The following is a 6,874-nucleotide window of genomic DNA, read 5'->3' on the forward strand; positions in this document are numbered from 1 at the left end:
GGAGCGCACCGAGCGGGAGAAGCATGAGACGCAGGTTGGCGAGGTGCGGCAAGAGCTCCAGGCTCTCATGAAAAAACATGAGAGTTTGGAGCTTGACTCGAAGACGCGAGAGTCTGAGCTCGCGGCGGCCATTGAAGATGCTAACTGCCAAGGCCGAAGCCCAGAAAGCCCTCCAGGAGGTTGAGGCAATAAAAAAAGATAGCGGTTTGGGGCGCTATCCACGCCTAGGCCGGACAAAGCTGACTCCTCGCTCTAAGCGGCATAAGTCTTTAGGGACTCGAAAACCTCTCAAACAGCGACCAGCTCTCGCCTCATCATGACGGTCAGTTTTAGCTTTCTCTACTGAGGTGCTTAGCCCAGCTCAACTGGGCACAATCGCAGTAGTTCTCCTAGTGCTACCTTAGCCGATATAACGGTGTAAGTGCATCTAGTGCCACCCCTAGTTGGTTTTGGAGTATTGACGACAAACTTAGTTGAGGGACTAATGTGTTTTTGAGAATTGCAGGACAACACAGGTAGAAGTCCCTCATTGATTCGGTTTTCCTACCAGAGATGACCCCTAAAAATGTATGAAGACATTGATGTCAAAGGTGGTATATGAAGATATTCACATTGAAGACTATGACAAGAGAAGACATCGTATGAAGCCTATGGAGCTCGAAGACTTAGATCTTTCGTAGTTCTTTTTCTTCTTTGTTGATTCATAGGAACCACCATACTGTTAAGTGGGGTCCAAGTGAACCAGTTAGAATGACTGAAGTGATGCTTAACCAAAACCTATGTCTTCGAGTGAAGACTATGAGAGTGAATCTTGTCCAGAGTCGGACAAGTCAGCTTTGCTTATAGCCCAAGTAAAGTTGTCGTGTGAGTTTGAAATCTGACCGTTGGAACATGTGTCAGTTCCTTAGTGACCCAGGGTCATTTCGGACAAATTAGGTCGGGTTGCCTAGTGGCTATAAATAGCCCACCCCCTACAACCACAAACGGTTGGCTGCTCAGAGTTAGAGTACGGCTTTTGTCGTTTGAGAGCAACCCACCTCGAAGCCTTTGAGAGAGAATTCCTTGCGAGGATAAAGCCCTAACCACCCAGAGCCAAAGAGTGTTAGGCATCACTTAAGTTTTCTTGTATGTGTGATCTGAAGACTTATTACACTTGAGGACTGTGAATCCTCCAGCCGGTTAGGCGTCGCGTTCTGAGCATCCAAGAGTCATTGTGGATCGCCGGTGAACGAAGTCTGTGAAGGTTTGGGAGTCTACCTTGAAGACTTACCAGAGTGATTGGGCGAGGTCTATGTGACCTTAGCTCAAGGGGAATATGGTGAGGACTGGGTGTCCTGAGCTGCGTGTTCAGGACTGGGTGTCCGGGACTGTGTGTCCTAAGGTTTAAATACCTAGCCGCCCCAACCAGACGTACAGTTGTCACAGCAACTGGAACTGGTCCAACAAATCATTGTCTTCAACGAGTCACTGGTTTCATCCTTCCCTTCCCTTTACTTATTGTTACTCCTTGTGAAGTCATTGTATGATTGCTCTATCTTTTGTCTTCACTGAGTGACTGCGCGTTCTGTTTGGCTTCATAATATCTTCCTACCTGATCCTTACTACATTGCTGCTATTAGTCATTGTGCTTTCACTCCATTGAATACTTGACTATGGTTTGCCTAGTGTAGTCTACCTTCTGCTGCATGGTAATAGGTTGAGTTCTATCGTTTGTCTTCGAAACTTCCACGTTTTGAAGACTTTCATAAAAATCGCCTATTCACCCCCCCTCTAGTCGATATAACGCACTTTCAATTGGTATCAAAGCTAGGTACTCCCTTGTTCTATGTGATTCAGTTTAACCACCTAGAGTTTTAGCTATGTCGACTGCAGGGATAATTAAAGTCTCTGTTGCGTGCCCCGTCTTCGATGGAACTGAATATCCCTACTGGAAGATTAAGATGCACATGCATCTTGAAGCTATTGACGTGGACCTATGGTATGTCGTCAAGAACGGCGTTCCCAAGGCTGGAGAAGGTGTCACTGCTGCTGATGTCAAGAAGTTCGTTCAACTGGACTCTACTGCCAAGAATATCATCTGTGGTCATCTGACCAAAGGACAGTATGGCCGTGTGAGTGCTTTGGAAACATCTAAGCTAGTCTGGGACTGGCTCTCCAAGGTCAACGAAGGCGTCTCAACCCAGAGATATTAGAGAATCAGTGTTCTTCGCAACCTCTTCAACCGCTTCAAGCGAAATGACAATGAGAATGTCCAGCTCACGTTTGATCGACTCACTGACATCACAAATGAGCTTCAAGCCCTCGGCGCTACTGAGATTACTAAGCATGAAGTCGTCAAGAGACTACTGAGATCACTTGACAGTTTGTTTGACACCCTAGCCCTGATGATTCAAGAACGTCCTGATTTCAAGACACTCGATCCATCTGACATACTTGAGAGGCTCAACACACATGAGTTTCAGCTTTCTGAGAAAAGAGATATCTACGGTCCAAACTATGGGCGAACTCGTGCCTTGAAGGCAAAAGCTGTCTCCTCATCTGAAGAAGAATCTGAGAGCAGTTCTGATGATCCTGAAGACATTGGAAGGGAACTTGCTATGCTTGTGAAGAAGTTCCAAAAATTCACCAAGAAGAAAGGTTTCAGAAAGTCTTCATGATCAAGCTCAAGGAATGATGAAGCTTCTGCTCATGACTACAAGAAGAAAACATGTCACAAGTGCAAGAAACCTGGCCACTTCATCTCTGAGTGTCCGCAGTGGGACAATGAGAACAAAAAGAAGAAGAAGAGCAAGGAATATGACTTTGACGACAAGAAGAAGAAGAAATACTCAAAGTCTTCTTCCAAGTCTTCCTCAAAGTCTTCATCACACAAGAAGAGCTCATCTGGCAAGGCATGTGCGTTTGTTGGCAAGGAAATGGATTCAGAGGAGGAGTCCGCTTCTGAGGAGGCGGAGGTGGAGTCTGAGGAGGAGCCCGATTCTGGCGTTGCAAGTCTGGCTACATCATACGTTGCCAAGTCCATCTTCAACACTGAAGACAATGACTTCACCACCGACACCGATGCAAATGACAAGGACTACTCCGCTCTTACCTACTGCTTCATGGCACGTGGTGCCAAGGTAAACACACGCACTACTCACTATCAAACATCTAGTGACGATGACTCTGATTGTGGTTCAAGACCCAGCTACAAAACACTTGCTAAAATTGCAACTGAACAACAGAAAGCCATGGAACATATTCAAAAACTGTTAGACAAAAGCAATGATCTGTTAGGCGCTGAAATGACTCGATCTGAGTCCTTAATTGAAGACATAAAAAATCTTCACGTTAAGTATGAGGAACTTGAAAGTCGTCATGAAACGCTCTCAACAACTCATGAAAAGCTTTCTTATGATTATCTTCAAAGGAAGCAAGATCTTGAGAAATTGAGAGCAGCTCATGAAGATCTTCAAAAGGAAAATGAGTCACTTTGCGCCAAATAGATCAGTTCCGCTCAGGAAGGATTTGAACCACCATGTCTTAAATGCATCGAGCGTGACAATGCTACTTCTGTTGCTGAGTGTTCTACTGCTGCTACTGTTGCAATATCTTCAACTGTTGATGTGGTAACTGACCCCTCTGCTGAGGATACCACTGCTATTGCTGATGAGAATGCTAGGTTGAAGACATTGCTTGAAACAGGGATGTACAAAAGTCTCAAAGGGCATCAGACACTATGTGATGTCCTCAAAAGGCAGATCCTGAACCGAAACCCTAGGAAAGAGGGTGTTGGGTTCGTAAGGAAAATGAATGCCGATGGCTCTTACTGGAAACCTGAGCTGTACCCCAAAACCACATGGGTTGCTGCAAAGGAACCTTCAGCAGATCCATCCAATCTGTCTGGCTTCACTTGTGCTAACCCCATTGTCATTGATGAATCCTTTGATGCAAACTATAAACTGTTTAAGAATCAGAATGGTGAAGTGTTTGCCAGGTACATTGGTACTAACTACAGGAATGAACCGCCTATGAAGAAGATCTGGGTGCCGAAAAGGTGTTTGGAAAATCTTCTTGTGAATGTCATCATGACACCACAGATGAAGAAGACAAACCCCAGACCACAGGCTTCATACGGTCCAAAGGCTTCATACAGACAGAGGACTCACCCGAGTCGCACTAACGCAAATGTTTTGCAGGGAAACCATACTCAGGCCTATGAATATGAGCGCGGTTCATCAAACCGCCATGTTCATAAGACCAAGAACTATTCTGCTTATTCTTATGAGTACTATTGTCCACCTGCAAACTGTTTGCTAGGGCTCCAAAGCCAAAGTTCTCAGATGCTGCACTTCGACTTATTGCTTCTAAGCCACCCTTGAAGATGTGGGTGGCTAAGAAAGCTTAACTCTCTTTTGCAGGGAAAGGTCTCCAACAGAAAACCAAAATTGTCTGACGCTATTGTTGGGGACCTTAAACATCTTGTAGGGTGCAAGATCAAATGCCCGAATGGTCTTACTATGTACTTCGTTCCTGAATTGCTTGCTACTCTCCCTATTAGTCCTAATCTGGATCTAAGCTTTCATAACCCACTGGTTCGTCAAATGTTTTTGCTTCACAATTCTGTTCGTGAAGCCTATCCCCCTAACTGCACTGTAGGGTACGACACTAGCGTCTTCAGAATGGATTATTGATAGTGGGTGTACCAATCACATGACTGACAAAAGAAGCCTTCTTATGGACTCAACCTTACGTCCATCCGACAAGAGTCACATCACATTTGCTGACACTGGTAAAAGTAAGGTATTGGGTCTAGGTAGAGTTGCAATCTCAGGATCAACACATGGATAAAGTCATGCTTGTTGAATCCCTTGGCTTCAACTTAATGTCTGTCTCAATGCTTTGCGATTTGAACATGATTGTAATGTTTGGAAAATATCGCTGCCTTGTTCTAATGGAATCTGACAAGTCTCTAGTGTTTGAAGGGTATCGGAAAGATGATTTGTACGTGGTAGATTTCTCAGCAGGACCACAGCTTGCCGTATGTCTTCTCACAAAAGCTTCAGAATGCTGGCTCTGGCATCGGAGGCTAGGGCATGCTGGCATGAGGAACCTCCACACCCTTGCAAAGAAGAAGCATGTCATAGGCATCGAGGGCGTCAAGTTCAAGAAAGATCACTTATGCGGTGCCTGTGAAGCAGGAAAGATGACGAGGGCCAAACATCCCTCGAAGACAATCATGACAACTACTCGACCCTTTGAACTGCTCCACATGGATCTTTTCGGTCCTACTCATTACTCAACTCTTACTACTACTGCTTGTCTCTATGGCTTTGTCATTGTTGATGATTATTCTAGATATACTTGGGTGCACATAATCCTCTACAAGACTGAAGTGCAGGATGTCTTCAGACGCTTCGCCAATCGAGCAATGAACAACTATGGCGCCAAGATAAAGCACATCAGAAGTGACAATGGCACCGAATTCAAGAACACTGGCCTTGATACATATCTTGATACTTTGGGCATCACACATGAATTCTCAGCCCCGTACACGCCACAGCAGAATGGCGTCGTCGAACACAAGAGCAGAACACTCATTGAGATGGCCCGAATGATGCTTGATGAATACAAGACTCCAAGAAAATTCTAGCCTGAAGCCATTGATACTGCATGACATACAATCAATCGTGTTTATCTTCACAAGCTTCTGAACAAGACATCTTATGAGCTCCTTACTGGCAATAAGCCAAATGTCAGTTACTTCAGAGTATTTGGCGCCATGTGCTGGATCAAGGATCCACATCACACTTCAAAATTTGCACCAAAAGCACATGAGGGTTTTATGCTTGGATATGGAAAGGATTCGCACTCCTACAGAGTTTTCAATCTCTTTCATTATAAAGTGGTTGAAACAGTGGATGTGTGATTTGATGAGACTAACGGTTCACAAAGAGAACACCTGCCAAATGTGCTAGATGAAGTTCCATCCAGCGAATCAATCAAGCTAATGGGAACTGGAGAAATCATACCCTTTGAAGCTCAACCTGAAGAGGAACTTATCATCTCCGCACCTGATCAACCTGAAGACGATGCTCAGTCTGAAGACAATCCCTCTAACAACGACAATGATCAGCAAGAGCAAAATCTTCGCCCTGTACATCCTCGTGTTGCCAATGAAGTGCAGATTGAGAGAATAATTGATAGCATCAATGCACCTGGTCCGCTCACTCGTTCAAGGGCAACTCAGCTAGCAAATTTCTGTGGGCACTTCGCATTCGTCTCAATAACAGAACCCAAGAAAGTTGAAGAAGCCTTCATGGAACCTGAATGGATTCAAGCTATGCAAGAAGAGCTTCAATAGTTTGAGCTGAATAATGTATGGGAACTGGTTAAGCATCATGATCCTCAGAAGCACAACATAATAGGCACCAAATGGATATACCGCAACAAGCAAGATGAGCATGGTCAAGTTGTCAGAAACAAAGCTCGTCTCGTTGCTCAAGGATATACTCAAGTGGAAGGCATTGACTTCGATGAAACATTTGCTCCTGTGGCTAGACTTGAAGCCATACGCATACTGTTGGCCTATGCAAATCATCATAACATACTTCTATATCAAATGGATGTGAAGAGCGCCTTTCTCAATGGCAAGATTGAAGAAGAAGTGTATGTTGCACAACCGCCTGGCTTTGAAGATCCAAAACATCCTGACATGGTATACAAGCTCAACAAGGAACTGTATGGCCTCAAACAAGCCCCTCGGGCTTGGTATGACACACTCAAATACTTCCTGAAGAGCAAAGGCTTCATACCTGGTTCCCTCGACCCCACTCTCTTCACGAAGACATATGATGGTGAACTGTTTGTGTGCCAAATATATGTGGATGACATC

This window comes from Triticum dicoccoides, chromosome 2A, assembly GCF_002162155.2.
Source record: "Triticum dicoccoides isolate Atlit2015 ecotype Zavitan chromosome 2A, WEW_v2.0, whole genome shotgun sequence".
NCBI classification, from domain to species: Eukaryota; Viridiplantae; Streptophyta; class Magnoliopsida; order Poales; family Poaceae; genus Triticum; species Triticum dicoccoides.